This window comes from Bacillus rossius, chromosome 1, assembly GCF_032445375.1.
Source record: "Bacillus rossius redtenbacheri isolate Brsri chromosome 1, Brsri_v3, whole genome shotgun sequence".
Classification (NCBI taxonomy): Eukaryota; Metazoa; Arthropoda; class Insecta; order Phasmatodea; family Bacillidae; genus Bacillus; species Bacillus rossius.
This window is the reverse complement of record NC_086330.1, coordinates 319,314,719-319,336,903: the sequence shown is the minus strand read 5'-3', so window position 1 is coordinate 319,336,903 and position 22,185 is coordinate 319,314,719. Positions and strand designations below refer to the sequence as shown.

General features: G+C 36.8%; 1 protein-coding gene across 2 annotated transcripts in view; it reads right to left on the bottom strand.

Annotated features, from left to right (window-relative positions):
* LOC134527956 (uncharacterized) overlaps window positions 1-22,185 on the bottom strand; it is a 1,033,783-nt gene that overhangs the window by 52,523 nt on the left and 959,075 nt on the right. The window lies entirely within an intron of this gene.

Below are 22,185 nucleotides of genomic sequence, written 5' to 3'. Positions count from 1 at the left end.
TTTACAGCAATATTATTTAACCCTATATTTCAACACTTACAGCCATCCACCTGGGCCCATAACCTGTTGTTATAACTTACCGGTGGTTCTGAAATGTGTTAGAAATAATATATAATCCATTTAGGTAATTTGCGTGGTCATTTATTATATTCTCTTGATACAACAATCTAGCAAAAAGGTAACAACTTCCATAGAGAATATAATATGCATGACAGTATGCAGGAACAAATAATGTGCTGCCTATTTGCAACCAAACAACAATTAATCTATGATATGGCAGAAACTAATCAATTCCAACAACAATCAACGTTACTTCTAAACGCACTACCACCAAGTTTTGAAATGTTTAGATGTGCAATGGAGTCTCAAAACGAATTGCCAAAACCGGATGTTCTTCGAGAAAAAATTATCGAAAGGTATGAAGCTAAAAATCAACGAGATACAGACGATTCTGAGGTTATGTGGGTAAGGAAAAATCAGAAAAGTTTCAAGCAATATCGAGGAAGTCCACGCAGATACAATAGTGATTTTAATAGGCCTTTCAAATACAACTGTTTTAAATGTAATAAAATAGGACATAAGGCAATTGATTGTCCCAGAAAACTAAGTGATGATGGTCAAGAATTTTCGTCAAAAGTTGAATCTCAAGTTGAAGATGTGTTCAAAATCAAAGAGAAAATTACCGAGGAATCTTTACATACGAAGATTACATCAAGCGATGATCGATGGTGTCTGGATAGTGGTTGCACGTCTCACATGTGTTGTAATGAAGCAGCGTTTCTAAATATGTCATCAACAAATGGAAAAGTTTTGTTAGCTAGCAGTGCGGAGACTGAAATTGTTGCAAAAGGAACTGCGCAAGTTACTACTACGGATGGGAAAGTAAACAGGTCGGTAAAACTAAATGATACACTGTTAGTAAAAGAATTGAGAACAAATTTGTTATCTGTTGCGAGAATCACTGATCACGAAAATACAGTCACTTTTCACAAAACTGGTGCAACAGTTTTCGGGAAAGATGGTAAGATAAAACTGTTAGCACATAGAGTTGGAAATCTATACTATGTTTGCGGTAGTAGAGAACAAACAAATGTTGCGAATGATAATTCTGCTAGTTTGAAGTTATGGCATCATCGTCTTGGTCATTTGAATGAAGAAGACTTGTTAAAGATTCCGCGAAAAGGATTAGCTGTTGGAATAAAGCTAAATGGAGAAAAGCAGTTGGGAACATGTGAGGTATGTTTACGAGGAAAAATGACCGCCTTGCCATTTCCCAAGAAATCTGAAAAATGTACAAACATATTGGAATTAATACATACCGACGTCTGGGGACCATCAAGAACAGAGTCATTAGGACACGCTAGGTATTTCGTGACATTCATTGACGATAGCACTCGTTGGTGTGAAGTTCGATTCATTAGAAATAAAAGTGATGTTTTTCGAGTTTTTAAGGAATACAAAGTTTGTGTTGAAACACAAACTGGTCGTAAAATAAAATGTTTGATGTCAGACAACGGTAAAGAATATTGCAATAAGGAATTTGATGATTTCTTAAAGAAAAATGGTATTCGTCGACGTCTGACAGTTCCTTATACACCACAACAAAATGGAATGGCAGAACGAAAAAATAGAACATTAGTTGAAATGGCACGATGTCTTCTGATAATTTCTGGATTAGGTCATGGATTTTGGGCTGAAGCAGTATCTACTTCAAATTATTTGAGAAACAGGTGCCCAACATCTAGTCTAGACAGTCATTCTCCATTTGAAGCTTGGAACAAAGAAGTGCCGGACTTGAGTAACTTGAAAGTGTTTGGCGCAAAAACATTTGTTTTGGAAAAAGGATTAGGAAAATCAAAATTTGATTCACGATCACAAGAAGGTGTGCTGGTAGGTTATTCTGAAGAATCGAAAGGCTACCGAGTATGGATTCCAGTCGAAAGGAAAGTTGTTGTAGCAAGAGATGTACGAATACTGGAAAACCAATTTTTGAATGAAGAAAAGGGAAGTAAAACCATTGAGAGTAATAAAGATGATTTTGAATGTGTACATATGCAAAATAAAATTCAGGAAGAAAATGAAGAAATAGGAAATGAGCAAATAAATAAAAAAGAACAGGCACAAGATGAAATTTTTCAGCCAATTTTGCATAAAATGCCCGGAAGACCACGATTGGAGAGATTAGGTAAACGAGGAAGACCGCGTAAAATTTATAACACTGGACCAACAGCAAAAGTAAATGAAGATCAAGAAGAATATGAAAATTATAACCATACTGGAACGCAAGGAGTTCTGAGTGATGATGAAACATTTGTTGATGGTGCAGAAAATGAAATTGACATACTCAACGAAGCAAACTTGGTTAACATAACACTGAAAGAAGCTATGACTGGAAACGAAGCAGCTGAATGGATGAAAGCTATCTCTGAAGAAATTCGAGGTTTGATAAAATATAATACTTGGGAAATAGTTGAACGTCCTAAACATAGAGCAGTTATCACAAGTAAAATTGTTCTTAAAAATAAATTAAAGCCCGATGGAACACTTGAGCGAAGAAAAGCAAGAGTTGTAGCTCGAGGTTTTACGCAGCGACAAGGGGTTGATTTTACTGATACATTTGCTCCTGTAGCAAGATTAGATTCAGTTAGACTTTTGATGGCACTGGCTGCTCGTGAAAAACTGCCAGTTTTTCAATTGGACATTGTCGCAGCTTATTTAAATGGAAGTTTAGAAGAAGAAATATTTATGGAACCCCCACAGTACATTCAAGAAGCTTTACAAGAAATAATTACAAATGATGGTATAAACAGCAAAATAGGAAAAGAAGCTCAAAAAAATGCTCCTGACACTAGCACAAGGACATAAAGTTTGTAAGTTAAGGAAAGCGTTATATGGTCTACGACAAGCTGGTCGTCAGTGGCATAAAAGATTAAGTGAAGTGTTGCAAGGTATTGGACTTATTTCATCCGCAAGCGAAACTTGCTTATATTACAACATGAGTGAAGATCAGTATACGATTTTAGTTGTCTACGTTGACGATATTTTGTACATATCAAAGAATGAAAAGAAGCTAAATGAAATTAAAACTGGTCTGGCAAAAGAATTCGAAGTAAAAGATTTAGGATTAGCACGACACTGTTTAGGAGTTGAAATTAATCAAGAAAATGGTGAAATTATATTGAGTCAACAAAAATATATAAACGATCTTTTGAAAAAATTTAATATGGAAGAATGTAATCCTGTAAACACTCCCTGTGAACATCAAGCAAAGTTACCAGATGGAAATTCAAATCGAAAAGGGAGTGAAGAAAAACCATTCAGACAATTAATTGGATCATTGATGTATTTGGCAATCGCTACTCGTCCGGACATTACATTTATTGTAAACAGATTATCGCAGTTCAATGAAAAGTACCAAGATATTCATTGGTCAGCAGCTAAACGTGTATTACGTTATTTACGAGGTACCCAAAATTATGGCCTAGCATTTAAGGGGAACTCATATGGAATTCAAGGATATTCTGACGCAGATCACGCAAATGATATCTTCGATAGAATTTCATACACAGGATATGTATTTACATTAAGTGGAGCTGCAATATCATGGCGTTCGAAGAAACAGAAATCAGTTGCGATTTCGTCCACTGAAGCTGAATATGTAGCCTTGTCAGAAACAGCTCGCGAAGCTTTGTATTTACGAAATTTAATGTTGGAATTGAACTTGATTGATTTATCAAAAATAGATCTCGGAACAGACAACAGAGGTGCGAAATACATTGCAGAAAATGCTACTTGTCACTCACGCACTAAACACATTGCTACAAGATACCATTTTGTGCGTCAATTGTTGAAAAATGATGAACTAAGTTTAAGATATATACCAACAGAAATAATGCCTGCTGATGCTCTCACAAAGCCGCTTCCAGGACCTGCGCATCATCGTCATGCAGAAGCAATGGGATTAAAAGTCTGTAGAGACGCAAAAATTTGAGAGGGGCGTGTTAAAATGAATTCAAATTTAGCGCCATCCATTGTATCGATTTTCCGTTTATGTTTGTTTATATAAATTGACGGTTTTTATTTTGTGTTGATAGAAAGAAACTGTTATCGTTTTGTCTATGGAAATAACAAGAACATGTATGTGTGTAAGTATAAAATAAAATTGTGATTAATTACGAAAAGTTATCAGAGAGTTCCGTATGAGATGAATCAGCGAACATCGCAATAAAATTTCGCTCTACGAAGACAAGTACAGTACATCCCTAGCCTAGGAGTGTTTACACTTGTCTAATCCTTTCAAACTTAGCGCTGCCGTGAAAAAAAAAGAATACGCTTATATATAAGGTAAAAAAGGGACAAATCAGAATCAAAGATTTGTAAAATATTTTTACAAACTTATATATTAACAAGTTAAATTCAATTTTACCTAACTGCTGCATAATCATTTTACAGTAATAAAAATAGTCTATTTTAATATCTACTATATAATACAACTAACAAATCTCTATATAGCTATATTTTTTGTGATTCGCAATATAATTTGTATCCTTTTTTACCATGAAACATTTCCCTGTCTTAATTTTTGTTTTCAGTAAAAGTGTGTTTTGTAGAATGATTTTGGTTGTTGTTTGAGTACTGATTTACCCTCGGCTCTTTAACATGAATTTTAAGAGTTTGTAGACACATCTCTAAATAAATTCACTAGAAGAAAAAATTATATAATTTTTATTTAACTTTTATTTAATAAAAAAGCTTATGTGATATATTAGTGGACTCTCCTACAGTAAACATGTTAAAATAACAAGAATAATTACAAAAGCACGGGCTTGATTATAAAAATATAATATATCACAGATTCATCCAATATTACCTTAAAAAACTGGTTCCGCTAAGCGAGATCATAATCACGCCGAAAGACGTGCTACAGATCTAAAATAATTAACAGTGTTCTTCATCTTTTACAACTTCATACTTACGCATGAAACCATTTTATCAGTACGCTCTTTATGTAATTTAACTTAGATAAATAATCGGTTGCATTTTTTATAAACATTTAGTGTTCAGTGCAATATTTAAATGATTTTGGATTGAACAACTAGCGAACTAAATGCATTACAACAAAATAAAATTCTAAGTTATAAAAATCAAAGATGCTTAATAATTCTAGAAAAAATTGTACATTTTTTAATATTAATAGCTATATATAGCTGTTTAAATGATAACAATTTAAAGATACCCGTATATTTATCTAGGCTTTTGAATATTCGATTACAGTTTGTGCCAAATGTAAATAGTTGAAGTTCAATAATGCTCTTATGTGTGAAATATAGATTACAAATGCGCCCACAAAACAGTAAAGAGAACGGGTGTTAGAAATAAGTTCTTTCAAAAACATCAACTATTTTGAAAATCGTTTGAATGTAAGGAATGAAGTTATTTTTTATTTCGTTTGCTCGTTCTTCAAGTAAAACCATCCAATAAAACAATTCAACACATAAATTTATTTTAACAAAATATAATTATAATGTTTAAGTGAAAAATTTCAGCGACCTTGCTTTGCTATAGATTTTATGGCTACTGTAAATTTAAATGAGAAGAAAAAAAAAATCTCTATTTTTTTCACTAACCAGCTTAACGAATTAGACAGATAATGACAAGTGTTGTGACAAATGTTAAAGAGATAAAAAAATCATAAGAAAGAGAACTGAAAGGGAACGAGTGTTCAAACTTCAAGACAACAGGAACAGAAATTTATGGTTGCGTACGCATGCTTTCACATTATTTTCCCTGTCATTAATTTTTTCATTGTTTGCTTTGCATTATTCTTTTGTCTGGCCTCTTTTTTTATCTTTAGGAAGAAAAAGTACACACACTTCTTAAAAATAAAGACTCATCAAAGTTGTTTGTGAGTTATGATTAGGACAGGTGGAAACTCAAATTTCATAAGAGAAAAAAAAATTAACCAATGAATAAAAGTAAGAAAATTGAATTAATGATCTGCTAGGAATAAGTTTATTTCTACCGGGAACTATGAACGTTTAAACTTTGGAACGAGTCATGTATCTTCGTATATATAATATTCATAAACAATATCATTAAAGAAAATCAACAAAGTTCGCACAAAACAAGAAAATAATTCATTTCAAAATAAATTTAATGGTTTTAATTTTTTAGTTATTTAGTAACAAGTTTTTAAAATAAAATCCACACATGCACTCAACAAGTCATCGACATATTTTTTTTACATTTTTGCTTCAAACAGTTATAACAAAAAGAAGTTCCTTAGGGAGGACTTACACCTGCGACCTAACAACCGCTGTCCTCGAACAGTCCAACCAGTTCGGATATGATTGGCGCACGGCACACAAGTTGCCGCATCCATGCTCCCTGCTAGCCGCCTGCCGACCCGTCACGTCACAGCCCGTCACAGACGTCACGTGTGTCGTGAGCCAATGAGGGTGCAGCACGGCCGAGGCACCGCCCCACTGCAGCGGGGCCTCAAGATCGCCAGGTGCTCGGCGGGACGCAGAAAGTTAATCTGGCAAATGGCACCGGTTCCCCGTGGGAAGCAGCTGCAATCGGCTGTATTCTGCATTAAGTAAATTACCACTTCGAGCGGGATTCCAGCCAGGAGGAGCCAAAACCCGCAATCCTGCTTCGCCATTTTCATTCCCACTGCCGTCGCGGAACGGGATTCCCCCCGTCCCGACTCGCGCACGCCTTTGTCCGCGCGCGACGAGTCCTCGCGACCCGCCTCTTCCCGCGCTTTCCTTCTCCTCCGGCCCATTCTCGCCGCTTCCTTTCGTATCCCCTCCTTCCCTCCCGCCGGTTCCCTCGGCCCGAGACGCGCACAAAGACGTCGGGAAGTGTTTTCCATCTTCCCCCACTCACTCCGCTGCGCCCTCTTCGGCAAACATGCCCCCCACTCCCTTCGTGACCACCCCTTCTGTTCGCCGCTGGCTGCCGCGGTCTTTTGTATCCGCCCGGGAACTGAAAACACGGGCCGACCTGCCGCCGCCCTCCCTGGGTCTCGGGTTCATTAGCGACAGGTCATCCCGCCTCTCAGGTTCCCGGTGACCTCGCGCCTGCCGGGATGGCTGCAAGGTCGCCCCGCGCGCGTTCAGCGACCTTATTTCAACCTTTCTGGCTATACCTGCCGCACTTGTTCCATAACTGGCGACTGGAACCATCCTCGGCTTCACTGACTTCTAGGATGGCCTCCACGGTGCTTCACGTACATCACCTTCTGGTTTGTGTGACGCCCGCATGGGCACAAACACAGGGCGTGCAGAGCTTCAGGAAAAACAACGCGATCTGAAAACTACTCAAGATATCCGAGTGGCGCCTGATTGCGAAAAGCATTTAAGAATTCGCCGAGGGCCGATAAGTAGTTTTGTTTCCGGATTAAGTTTTTAAACTGTATTTTTAGAAGAGTTAAAATGGCTAAAAGGCCTGTTTTCAGGGTAATTTTTAGGCATAAAACAAGTGGTACAGATTCTTAAAAGCATTTAACGGACTTGCATTACACCTCTATCTTCAATTATCCGCCATTATAATGTTATGGTCACGGCTCAAATGTCATAGTTGCCCTATGCACGACGAGAAGACTGCCTGCCAGTTCAGAGCATTGTGCTTAAAGGCGATACCACGCTGGAAATACCAGTTATCGCTTATCGTCCCGCATCACTATCATAGATGCAACCTTGACTATGCGGGCCCCTTAGGTGGGATGGTTGTGACTTGCCAGTTCCTAGACTGAAGGTTACTCACTGGCTCGCAGTCATCCAGCTGTCATGTGCGATAATCATAGAAGCAGCGAAAAACCAAAAAAAAACCTTGAATTCTAAACTATAGCAAAATAATACTACCGCGAAATTTTCCAGTCTCTTTAAATACTAAATAAACTCTGTCATTATGAAGCATCGAGTAGTTTCATATTTCAATGTTTTTAAACATACAATTTCCCAAACGACACTTTATACTTCGACGCAAACTTTTTTTTTTAGCGGAATTTTTTTTTTAAATATTATTTTAACACTAAAAACATGTTTGTTCTATTTTCAGGGAAAAACAGAAACGAGATACCATATCTCGATACATTTTATTTTACTTATAAAATTGAAAAGGTCTGCAACAAAAAAAATTGGTGAACATACATAAACCGTTAAGACAGTTACCATGTGCAACATTACAAACATAAATCTCTAACCTCAAAGCGTTTAGGAGAGATGATACCGCTTCACCAAGTGCCTCAATTTTTTTTAGTGTGGGGCCTCATAAGCTTTCCCGATTCCGTTTTTGGAATCGATGCAATCACAATGTAGCTTTTCTAAAAATGTCTCCAGAAAAATTTGCACATGCTGCGCGCTGCAGTGTTTATTTTTTATTCGCTCGTTAAAACTCTGCAAGAGGTCACGTGATGGACGGACAAGCAAGCAGCCCTGCACCACGCAATGCCCTAGAGCAGGGGTCGGCAACCTTTTGAGTCGGAAGAGCCAAAAATTACAATTTACAAAATTTCCAAGTTTTTAAAGAGCCACTAAAATTTTTCCTCCCAACAATAAATAGTAGATACTTGCATAAATAAAGTTTTTTGATAAAAAAATTAATCTATTTATTCATAAGAAAAATTTATTAATATATAAGCCTATCTGTTGGGTGGGCCCGTAAGTACTAGTAAAACGAAAACCTCGGGCGGATGGATAGCTTTGCATTGATAATTTAACTGCTTGATGACATATTGTTTAGTAAAATATAACAAGCATGGAAAAAAAACCAGGCTTACTACTGGTTTGTAATAAAAAAGTATTTTCTGTATAAATGACCTGGTGATGCAGTATTTCTGGTACGGAACTAAAGAGCCGCAGCTTCACATCCAAAGAGCCGCAAGTGGCTCGCGAGCCGCAGGTTGCCGACCCCTGCCCTAGAGCTGTCTGCCAGGCAGCTAGAGAAGAGGTAAATGAACCAACCTTTGATGGGCGCTCTGCATTTCGCGGTTTGAAAAGGTCAGGCAGTCGTATTTGATCGGGAACTGGAGCCCAAAAAATAAAGAGTGACCGAATTAGTTTGAGTGAAGATACAGGATTTGTTTACCATTCCGGGACTTTTTTTTAAAATTTTATTATTGTCCAAGCAACCCTCATGATCAAAATGCCTTCACGAAGGAAAGGGAAAATGTAGCGTGTTCACGCTGTGAGAACACATTGGACTAGCATTCCTGGTGTATCTGGATTCCGGTACTCCCATACTGATTTCTGTTTCACATAGTTACTGGAAAGTCTCCAGGAAAATTCTGTGATAGTTCCTTACAACAGGTCACGGTCTAATCTATCATTATTTTCCCTTCAGTGCGGAGTTGAGTCTGCTCGCTTGCAATGCCCTTACCGTCATCGATACGATAATCCTCAAGTAAAAAACGATGATGAATATAACAAACAATTTAATTGACACGATTTTTCTTTAAAAATTCAGTTCCTTTTAATATACTGAAAATGAAAATTACTTTGATGTATGCATATATATATTATATATACACCTATAGGCATTAGTGGAATTTACCGATAATTTTAGCAGCAAGAAATTAAATGATCACAGGCGAAGAATATAATATAAAAATTCAAAAGAGCGTATCTAAAAAAAAAAAAAGCAAATCAACAAAAAAGAAAAACTTTCAGGCATATATGTATATAAAACAAAGTCAGGTTAGTTACACAATTTATAACTCAATAACGGCTGGACCAATTTTAATGATATATGATTTGTTGGATTCGTCTCGGCCCCCGAATAGCAGAAAAACCATTTTAAAATATTAATAAAATTCATTAATTTTTAAATAAAATAAAACTCCGCCATATTCCGCATTTGGCAGTTCATGTCACGCAGGTTGGCCATATACATACAAAGTTACAGACGTACAAACTGTGAGTGTTATTTCTATGTCCGCCAAACAATAGTCGCGAAGCTATTCTAACGAATAAAGTAGAGAGAGTAAGAAAAACTAAAGCTCTAAACCGTTTGGGACAATTGTTTTTACCTATTTTATGATTTATTGTTTACTTTAATCATTAAAATTAATTAAAATTAATCACCCAAACACATTAACACTAGCACAGATAAAAATATTAAAAAAGATTCACAACACAGAATGTATGAGAAACTCTCGGAACATTACAGAATTGCTGCGTGTCAGTATATAAGCTGAAAGTCCCGAAAATGTAAAATTTTTGTTTCATGTTGTCTATGATTTGTTTTGAAAAAAAAAATACAAAGGTTACCGGTCGATTTGTTTGTATTACGCGAGTGTTATTAATAAATCTTATTGTGCAAGTATTTATATTAACAATGCCGCGAAGAATATCTAATCTTTACCAAGAAAGCCGTAATGCAATTAGGCTTCGAAAAATTGCGAATCAATCCACTGAAGAAGAACGAGAAATAGCAAGAGAAGAGCGCCGCGTTAGTATGGCCCGACTTCGTGCTTCTCAAACACAAGAGCAAAGAGAGGCAGCCCGTGAAACGGCTCGGTTGGCAATGAGAATTCGTCGAGCTTTTCGCACAGATCAACAAAAATAAATGCTTAAAGTGTTGATTTGAATCGAGCAGCGTTTCTATACGATTGCACAATTGAATACAGCTCGCATAAATTCTTACAAATATACATCATGGGTAATATAGAGGAACAACTTGATCGGCGTCAAGAGATCAACAAAGTAATAAAAAAAATTATTCAAAATATGCAGCAACTACTTCAAGACTGCGTTGGAGTGCATGGCAAATAATGACTACAAAGTCGTGATCCGAGTGGATAAACGACCAGCTGGAACACACGAACGCACATTTAACGCTCCAACAATAGATGAAGTTGCAATTATGATTGTTGGTGACAACTTGGAAACACGCGCATCTGGGACGAATGCACAATGGCGTATATAAACGCGCATGGAAGCACTTGACCGAACATTGAAAGATCTGCGCAATGACTCGAGTTGTTTTGGAGGCGCAATGATTTTACTGTTTGGCGATTTCCGCCAAACACTGCCAGTCATTCCAAGATCGACTGCTGCCGATGAAATAAACGCTTGCCTCAAATCGTAACATCTGTGGCGCTATGTGAATAAACTTCGGCTGCCAGCAAACATGAAAGTTGCATTGCTGAACGATCCATCTGCTGAAGATTTCTCCAAGCAATTGCTGATTATCTGAAATGCCCATGTTCCTGTCAATGAATAGCGCGGATTGATTTCATTTCCTCCGAAGTTTTGCAATTTCATCTCATCAAAAGACGAGCTCATCAACAAAGTGTTCCCAAACATCATTGCTAACCACAAAAATAACAAATGGCTGAGTGAGCGAGCAATTTTGGCGGCTAAGAACAAAGATGTGGATGACTTAAACTTCGTAATTCAGAATTAAATCATTGGTACTCAGCATTCATTGAAATCTATTGACTGTGTAACAAACTAAGACGAAGCCACCAACTATACAACTGAATTTTAAACTTCTTGAATGTGCCTGGATTACCACCGCACAATTTACAACTGAAGGTTGGCTCGGTAGTCATGCTTTAAAATCTAAACCAGCCAAAACTATGCAGCGGAACGCGTTTGGTGATAAGAAAACTGATGATGAATGTGATTCACGCGATGATACTCAAAGGAAAATTCAAAGGTGAGGGAGTTCTCATTCATAGGCTTCCGATGATCCCAACCGATATTCCCTTTGAGTTTAAACGAATTCAATTTACGATTCGTCTTGCATTCGCCATGACGATTAACAAATCACAAGGCCAATCCTGAAGTGTTTGTGGTCTGAATTTAGAAAATGCATGTTTTTCTCATGGTCAATTGTAAGCGGCATGTTCACGTATCGGCAAACCACCCGCTTTATTTGTTCTTGCACCTGATAACAAAACGAAAAATGTCGTAGATCACAAGGTGCTTCACTGAAGAGAATCAACCGGGAATCAATAGATTCAATAGATAAATAGACCGAGAATCAAAATCAATCAATAGTATTTCTCGGATTTACATTTTTCCACTTCTAAACGGTTCGTATAATTTTATTTATTTTTTGGTCGCCAGATATCACTTGTCATTCAAAAATATTCATGCGACGCCTGCGTTACAATGCAACCCATGCAGCAAAATACATAAGTAACTTAACTAAATCAAATGTCTTGCTGACACGCCATTGAAATCCTTGATTTTTGCACTTTTTAACTTTCATTTTATTACGTTAGTAAAATCCTAAATTAAGTTTAGCTAAATGTTAATACGACATTCATTCACTGTTAGGTGGTACGAAGTTCGCCGAGTCAGCTAGTAACTTACATACATAAAAGACAAAAAAAATGAACGTTTTTTTAAATAAAATTATTAACTTCAAAGATATACCTAAGAATATTAAAAAAATAAAAACAAAGATTTTGAAAAATAAAAAGTACAAAAGTCAAAATATCAAAAGATTCCCAGTGACGAAAGCTTAGATTTCCAAAAAGGGAAAACAAATTTCACAGCTTATAGTTTAGAGCTGGTATTTCTGAGATATAAGCATTTTTAGTAATTATAAGCATAGTTATTTGTAAAATGATGAATATTATAAACACTTATGTAGCTATATTTCAAATGCTATTCTATTGGTACACTTCCATTTTATATTTTATACAGATATCTATGGAGTAGGCTAATATTTGTTCTCATAATACGCTTGTCTCCATGGTATACATATCTATTTGGCATTATAGAGTCAGTGAAGCATAGAGACCTCAGATACCATACTTCTGGCATAGCAATTCAGCATATCTAATATGAAGAGAATGGCTGCAGATTAAATTGGAAGATTCTTTTTCATGCATAAGTCGAAATCATACTGACAAATTTTAAACTGACTAAAGTGTCGAAAACAGAATTCTAGTCATAGGCAGTAAACATTTCACAGAATTTATAATAAGAAAAATTAATTCAACCAATGTTTTTAAACACTAGCTGTTGCTGTGAATCAGGTTGAATATACCCAGGTTATCGTCGAGTTTGAAGTCGACATTGTCAATACACGTTCAGTAAGCATATAGATGCTATCGAATCGCGAATGCAGCACATCCTTGTTAAGAATGTTTGCGTGCATCGAATATGTCGGACACGTGGCCTTCTCACGGGTTTCCAACGGTTTCCCCCACAAAAGCATTTCGGGAAAAAACCATAGTGAATGGGTGTGGGAACTTAACGTGATATGATCGCACACGCATACGATTTGTTATAAACAAGTTGTACGCGTTTAAAACCACTAATCTTATAATCTCTCAGTTTGTAATGTAACGAAGCTTGTCTCAAATTATGTTTACGGCGAATTTAATAAAGAAGCTGTTCACGGATATCGCATTTAAATTAGTTCCAGCTATTAATATGCCCTCGAGTACTTTATATCCTTTTAATCGGGGAAAAAAAAACATGATGTGTTGCGTAGAGGTCACCGTCCCGCGATAGTGCAAAAGCTGCAGTAGCTTTGCCAACACTCTCTATCTCGTGATTTATTCTGCGCGTGGGAAAACCGATTGAAAGCGAGAGAGAAACTCTAATCCAAAAGTTTACGAGTGAGCCCGGTTGTCATTTATCACGCAGCCAGCGGCTGCGAATTTGTGACTAGAGTAATGTATCACGAAAGTCCTTTAGTCACAGCCGTCGCCCGAGAGGCCGTGGCTAATACATTGGTCTTTGTTTTTTTCTTCCTTTCGATTATAGATCATTTTATATCGTCAGTTGTCTTTAACGATATCAGAAAATAACCCTTTTCATTCTTACAGCATTCATCATCTTTTAGCTTCCTCTCGTTTAACCGTGTACTAGATGTTTTTACTCATTAAAATTTCGAGAAGACCATTCTATCTTCTGCTGAAATTTTCAGTAGACAAGGAAAAAAACGAAGATACAGGAGCTGGAAAAAAAAGTGGCGAATGGGCACCTGTTTTTTTTTTGGACGCAATATCGTCATGTTTAACAAAACAATGAACCGAATAAGCCTTCCTTTATTAATAAAGATTGAAAGTCGACTTCCACTCGGGGTTCGTGAGTTCTGAATCAATGAAAAGCAAAGTTGCTGTTTTTCCATCGTCCAACGAGACATGATTTATTTCTGTTTTACATTCAATAATGTTTTGTATTATGATCAATATATTTCTATATTTATTGAATAAGGTAAATCAGGGAGATATGACGCGGCGGGAGATATGACGCGTTCCCAGAATTCCATAGAAGGGAAACAGCCGGCGCCCAGTCATCGCGCGCATCAGTCTCCATTAGTCTGTGGGAGGGTACATGTGGGTTTTCGAGTATTTCCTGTTTGTTTTTAAAATAGTACAGCACTTTCTTGCTGAATTCGCCATTGGTAAGTACTGAAAGTTTCGTCGTGCTCCAGCTCAAATATATTATATCCACTATTTATGTAATTTGAAGAAAGTTGTGGTGTGTGGTTCGGAATAGTATTGAGCTGACCTTGTTTTCACGCCGCCTCGTGCAATTTCCGCCATTTTAAACCACAGTTACGGGTTGCGTCATATCTCCCACTGCTTTGGGAGATACGACGCATTTAGTGAAAGGGAGATATGACGCAGTGTTAATTTAAATAATATCTTTTGCTTTGGTATATCTATATGCAATAACATCCCGACGTACTCAAAAATGTTTGGGGAAGATGCTGAAGGGAAGCTTGCTAGCCATGTAAAAAAGCTTTAGGCAGCAGACTTCGCTCCAACTAGGAAAAACCTTAGAAGAATCGCATATAATTTAGCGGTTTCAATGAATAAGGCACAGAGATTCAACCAGGAAACGGGGTTGGCAGGCTGTGATTGAAAACAAGTCATTTATGAAGAGAAACACTGATTTATGTGTTAGAAAATCTCAAGGCATATCAAACAATTGTGAAGAATAGATGAACGAGGAAGAAGTTAAAGCCTACTTTGAGCTACTGCAGAAAACCTTGACAGAAGATCATCTATAGTGTAAGCCAAGCAACATCTACAACATGGATGAGTCGGGTATTTCATTAACGAATGAGCCAGGACACGTTGTTGCTGAGCGAGGCAGTAAAAACGTTTATGTAAGAAAAGCAAAGGAAAGGGGCGAAACAGTAACTGCAGTGGCATGTTGTAATGCTGATGGCTCATTTTTACCACCCTGCTGCATTTTTAAAGGGGTAAACAAGAAAGCAATTTGGGAAGAAAGTATGCCACCTGGAGGAGTCATACTACCTCCAGCCTCTTGATCGGAGCTTCTTCAAACCATTGAAGGCCTATTGGGCAGATGCATGTAATAACTGGATGCTAAGTCATACCAGCATTGAACGCCACCACTTTGGAGTTCTCCTGAAGAGTACTTGGTCTCGGGCCGCTACTGTAGAAAATGGTGTTTCAGGATTCAGGGCTACATGGATAGTACCGCTGAACCCCTCAGCCATTCCAGATTATGCATATTTACGACAGTCTGATCCAACTGACCAGCTCCTTCTTGAAGAACGTAATGCTTCCTTCTAAAGTGGTCATGACGATCCTCTTCTTTTGGAGGACAATGGTATCCCACAACCTCTTCGAGCAGGTGTTGCTACGGCCCAGTCTCATTCGATGTACGAACTTACTGAACGTCCTTCCACATCCAAAGAATCTCCTTTCACATATTCTTCTTTCAAACCAAGGACAACAGCCACTGTTTTTCCTGTTTCTACTGCTCCCTGCATCCCCAGCCAAGATATGACACCAACAAAATTGCTACATGTAGTATCTCCCATACCAAACCGAGCTCCAGGACAACGACCAGCAAGAAAACAACGTGCGCAACTAGTTACCAGTCCTGATGTAATAAAAGAGAAGAAAATGAAGAGGGTGGATGCGAAAAAACGTACTGCTGCAAAGGATGAGAAAAAATCAACAAAGGACTTGGATAGGCCTAAGAAGCGCAATACGCGTAAATGTGTATCGAAACAATTTACAAAAAAAACCCTTGACTATTCATCTTCCAGTGAAGAAAATAGTGACGTGGTGGATGATGCCTCAAGTGAAGATACTGACAGTTATAATGAAGATGAGTGCTGTGAATGTTTTGAGAACTATGGAGACACTTTATCAAGAGCAGATTGGATTAAATGTACAGTATGTAATAGGTGGCTACATGAAACATGTACCCTTATTGGTCAAATTTGCAACATGTGTGGTAGATTGGAGAGAAAAAATTGCAAGAAAAAATTAACATAATAAATGCGAAGAACTGCAAAAAATTTTAAACAGTTTCTGCATATCATCCTCTGTTTTGGATTTCATTAGTGTTTTGGTGTTTATGTGGCTAATGTGTTCCTGAGATCTTGTATTTAAAAGTCTGTGTTGAAGTTTGTGAGAATAGATTTTAGAACATTGTTAATTTGTTACACAAGTAAACCAAATAGTAAATTAAAATTCAAAATAAATTATCGTCATATTTTATTATGACTTTATTTTGGTAAATAAATTTCTATTGCAGTAGAGAAGTTTAACATTGTTAAGCCATAAGCCATATATCCCACCCATTAATGGCCATATCACCCATCCCTATGGGAGATATGGCCATCTATGATATGAGATATGTGTTCAGCTTTTGACTACGTTAGCATCATAATTTTATTTTTATAATTTGTTTTTAAATAGACAAAACTATTAACTTTTTTTACCTGGTGTTTGTGTTAAGGTATAATTAATTTTGTATTTTTAAAAGCCATAAATTAAAAGGTGCGTCATATCTCCCGGATTTACCTTATAGTTTTTAATACACTTTTTAGTGTTAAGTTGCACCCAAGTTTCTCACACTAGCTAATTTTAACTTATATTAAAGAAATAATACAGGTTAAATCAGTCGTTTAGAACTAACAAAGAAAATTTAAATGCGGGTAACGTAAGTAAAACGCGCCAAAGGTCATGTTAGTATATCAGCACACGAATGTGTGTATCATAAATTACGATAAGTTAATATAATTAATGGATGGCCAAAACCTATTAAATCATTAAAAAAAAATACTAGCTGCTCAGAAAAAAAAAATGTCAGTGTAATTTTCTTTTCAGCATTGAAGCAATAGTATTTCTCGGATTTACATTTTTCCATTTCTAAACGGTTCGCATAATGTTTTTTTTTTTTCGTCGCCAGATATCACTTGTCATTCAAAAATATTCATGCGACGCCTGCGTTACAATCACGAATCTTAAAATGTTTAGCACTGAGAGTGTGGTATGAAACAAGTAAATATGGTACACAGAGTTCAATATCCTTACTAATATTAGAAATGCGAAAGTGTCCTTCCTTCCTTTATGCAGCGAATAATAACGCGCTATTTCGTCGTCTAATAATTTTTGACCTTCAGTCTCCGAAAGCACCTAAAAACATATGTCATTTCCGTAATATTAGAGCATAGTTCCGAGAACACTTTCAATGTTCGGTGCAGTTAATTTTAACATTTGCATTTATAAATAATTATATTTTATTGGTACCCACTTAAGTAAAAATAAAAATTGTCAAGGTAGAGGGAAAAAAAATACAGTTTAGATAAAACATGACAGGATCATTTGAACTCGGTCGCTAGGGTATATTTTGTGCGGACAAATAAAGGAGAGAGTGTGTTCGCGCAGCTCGCGATGATCGACGACGCACGGGTTCACCTGCAGTGCTGACAAGCCCTCCCGGAACACGGCGCGACGCAGCGCTGCCAACTTTGGCCCCGCGACCGTCTCTCCGCGGAGATCGTCCCAGGGGAGGGGAGGGGAACTAAGAGGGGAGTGAGGGCGCAAGGGGGGAGGGGAGAGAGAGAGGTACTTCCTCACGGCCGCTCGTAACTCTCTGCGACGACACCAGGGGTCCGCGGAGCGCTGATCGTCGCTGCCACGGGCCGTAGAGTTCATTTGCATTCCCTCGCCTCCGCGACCAGGCCCGATACTGCCCGCTATGCAAAAAAGTCCAGCGTCAGCCCAAAAAAAAATGGATGGAGGGGGTGATAAAAAGACAAGGGACTGCGGTTGTTTAAAAAAAATTAAAAAAAAATTCCAGCGATCATTTTACTCCGCAGGTTTAATGACGATGGGGCAAATATCCTTGCCAGGTCTTGTTCGCAAAAACTCCCTGAAGGCGCAGTAGATTGATAGCTGAAGTCATGAATACGCGCACATACCTATATGCGCCTGCATTATCTACGTTGCATACGTTCTGAGTGAGTATGTGGTTAATGTTGGTTTCTTGCACCTGGAACCTGGACTTTTATGATGAAACATTAAATTAAAGTGATGTATTTTTTAAATATATGTATTATAAATAAATGTTATTCAAGTCCAAATAACTTTTTTTTTGTATCGAACAAGGATCCAATTAAACACTGAAAAGGATCGAATAATCATATTATAAGGTAATTTATTGACGATTTTTTTTTCTGAATTTCTAAGTTAATAATTACAGATTTCTAATATGGCGACCAAGAAGGCCGACAATATGGCAAATGCTACAACGGTCTTGTGAATGAGGCTACTGCATGGAAAAATAAACCAAGATGGTAGCAACAAACTCGAACAAACGAAAACAATATGGCGTATTCTTGTGACAAACGCATCAAATCTTACGTTAGACCATACGCAAACTGATCGTGGATAAAAAAACATTAAAAAGCTATACTGTACACATACTAGCTGAGCTTGAGCTTGAAGTTTCTAAAGTTTTTTTTGGGTTTAGTTTCTAGATAACCGGCTGAAGTTGGTTTATTTTCGTTGTGGGTACTTGAAGGTTTTAAGGCAAGGAAGACGAAGCGATAAAACGAAAAAAACGAGATATAAAAATAATTTTACAATAGAAAACCAAAGGAGTAAGAACCTAATAAAACATAATGCAAAATTAAAACAAACAAAAATAATAATTAAAGTAATTTAAATGTAAACAAAGTATTCTCACTAATGTAAAAACCTAAGAACTATTAATATTAATGAATATAATTGATTATCAATGTATGTAAAGTTCATTATCAACAACGTTTATTTAATATACCTAATCAATGATACAAACTGGCAGTGATAGTATTTGACACTAAAAATGATAGAAAAAAAGAATAATATATATTCTATATTTAAATTTGAGGGTGGTCCCATCTTACCCAAGCACTCATTGCAATTAAAACTCCAACTACCAAATTCTTCAACTATCCAGAGTCAAACAAGCTTGCCCAGATGGGGCATATTAATACCAAAACAGAAAGGAAAATAATCAAAATCCAACAATTTTAAGGATGGCAGAACATCAACAAAATAAATAGATTTCTTGTTTTTATTTTATCTTTTCTTTTAAAGCAAAAATATAACAGATAATATATAAATATCATGTACTTCTTAAAAATCTCATGTACTTATTTAAAAATCTAAAAGTATCAAAATTTAACAAAACATAATAAATATAAAAGGAATGGCCAATGAAAACAATTAATTCAATTATATAATTTAAGGAAGAACGTTATGATATTTGGAGACATAAAGCATTTTCCTGAAACTAAGATGGCAGTTAACGTTAGAAAAAAAGTGCTGAAAAGTGCACCTTCGAAAATGTTATGAGCACATAAGAACAAAATACCAACTCTCTCTTTATTTTTTAACAAGTGCAACGCACCATGAAAAAAATCCCTATACAAAAATTTCATCATCACACACGAAAGAAAAGTTAAGGAAACCTATCAGTACACCAAGATCGAAAATAAGACTCTGAAACTTTGCTGGATATCATAAAAAAATAAATACAAACTACCATACTTAGCTCTCCAAACAAAATTTCATAGTCTGGCTCTCTCTTTCTCAGTTATGTCTCTCGCAAGTCTGCATCATGATTCCCTTTTTAATCAGCTGAATCCCCAAGTATACATTACTACATTTCCTACCCCTTCTTCGTATTTACCCTCAGACTCCATGGTAATTCTGAGCATCCGAAATGCAACTAAACCCTTCTTGCATTCTTCACTAGTCTGAAATATACCATAAATAGCCGATACTGAGTGAGACTTCTGCTTTTTATTCTTCTTATCATAAGCTCTCGATCTGTCCGGTTGGTACTCCTGAGTCTTTCCTAGTGACGAAAACCTGACAGCTCACGCCACCCATCTACCCATTCTATGGTTGCTCGGAATGCTTACAGATTCTACAGCACAAAGTGTTTTTCCTATGTATGACTTCTTGATGAATGTCTCGTTTGTCCCACGTCTAATCAGTAAAGGTTAATTGTACTATTTATAACGTTATCCGTTACCATGTATTAGTCTCGGGAGAAGCATGAAAGAAAATTAAAAATTTCCGCGACCTTACACATTGACCTTGATAGGTACACAAATTCTAAAGTTTTTTTCCTTCAAAATAATTGTGATAATGACATGTTCAATACCTTAGATACTATATATAATGATTCACAATTTTCATATAACTAGCTACATTGGTTCACGAGTTACTAGGTAAAACACATTACAGATTGACAGAAAAAAAAATAAGTTAAACTATTTCTGTACAATCGGGTCTCCGCAATGAAAATTTCTAGCCGACAGAAGCAATCCTATCGAAAACTGACAATTTGTTCAGATTCTATTATTGCTTTCATATTATCTTCATTCATGCACGTTGCGACCTTTCCTATGCTCTTAATACAAGCCATGTTGGTAGAAACTGGGGACAGTCACAATATATTTTTTTGATTGTGAATAATGAACTTCTTTTTTTTTGCAAAGGTGTTGATAAATGTCCAATAACATAATGGTTTTCGTCACCCAAACGTATATATTTTGCTAGGCGTACAAAATTCGAATTTGCCGTAACAGGTTTAACAGAAAATAATACATGTGTTTTTAATTTTATTTAGGGAAATTTGATATTGTTGCGGTAAATAAAGTACATCCAAACAGTTTAATGCATTAAGTATGTAATGAATGTGGAAGGTAGTCTCGTAAATGAAGAACAGGGCATAGCGCGCTTGGAATGGCATCGCGCAATGAGAGGGTCCGTAAAAGGTGGGGTCGCTCCCGAAACGCCGTCAAGAACAGGGAGAGAATGAGGGAGGGAGGGAGGGAGGATGCTGGCCAATGAGAGAGCTCCGCCCGCCCGCAGTTAGGCGGATCGCCCGTGGCGGCTGGCCAAGTGGACCTGACAAGGGTGGAGCGCGTTGCCTCGGGGTTTATTCCCCGTCGTTCCTGCCGGTCCATTTGGCCGCCGAGCGCGCACCGGGCCCCCTCAAGGCCCACAACGACCGGGGGAACGGTCACATTCTCCCCCTTATGACCCTCGGCCCGCACGCCTGGGAAAACCAGCGCCCGTTCCTAACTTTACTACCGCTTCCAGTTTTTTTAACCCTTCTTTTTTTTTTGCTTTCGTTTTACGAATCATAACGCGCGCGCGCGTACCGTTTCGGTCGGAGAGCTTGTCCTTTGAGTATAAAAGTGTTAATTTTTTTTTATAAAGTTTGGGGAATTTCAACTTTAGCCCTTCTAAAAGGCTGTGTAATAACTACAAGGACATTTTACTTTGTCTCTAAAAGCTGCTCGTAAACAAATAAAAAAAAAGAGTATATAGTCAGTCCAAAATAAAATTTAAATTTTATCTTTTCGAAAACCAAAAAAAAAAAAAAAAAAAGAACCTTTTTTGAAGAACTAGAGCAAATTCTTGGGTCCGATGTGTATATAAATGTTTTGTTTGTTATAGGAAAATTAATCTTAACATAATATAAGTGCAACGATTAAAGCCACTTATTTAATAATTTTTAAAATTACTCAAAGCCATAGACTTAACACCTAATTAAAACAGTTGATTATTCACGAATAGGTTACAACAAAACGTTTAGTCCTGTCACACCTAAGGTTTTCGATCACTTTTCTGAAGTAATATAATTTATTTGTTGTAACATTGCAATATCAGTAAAAGTATGATCAAAAGTGAGTTCTTAAGGTCTTAAGCAAAATGTATGTCCATTTATTTATATAATCGTTGTGTTTCACAAAATAGTTCAGACTTTAGACAGTTCAAGAATTTTTCAGTTTTGCCCCTTCCAATTTAACAATATTCTTTCATGCACAAGATGTAAACAAAACAACGATAGCAAATTTACCAATATATGAATCACAACTCTTTAAAAATGGGAATTTTTATGTTTACAAAGATTAAGTTTCCGGAGAAAAAAG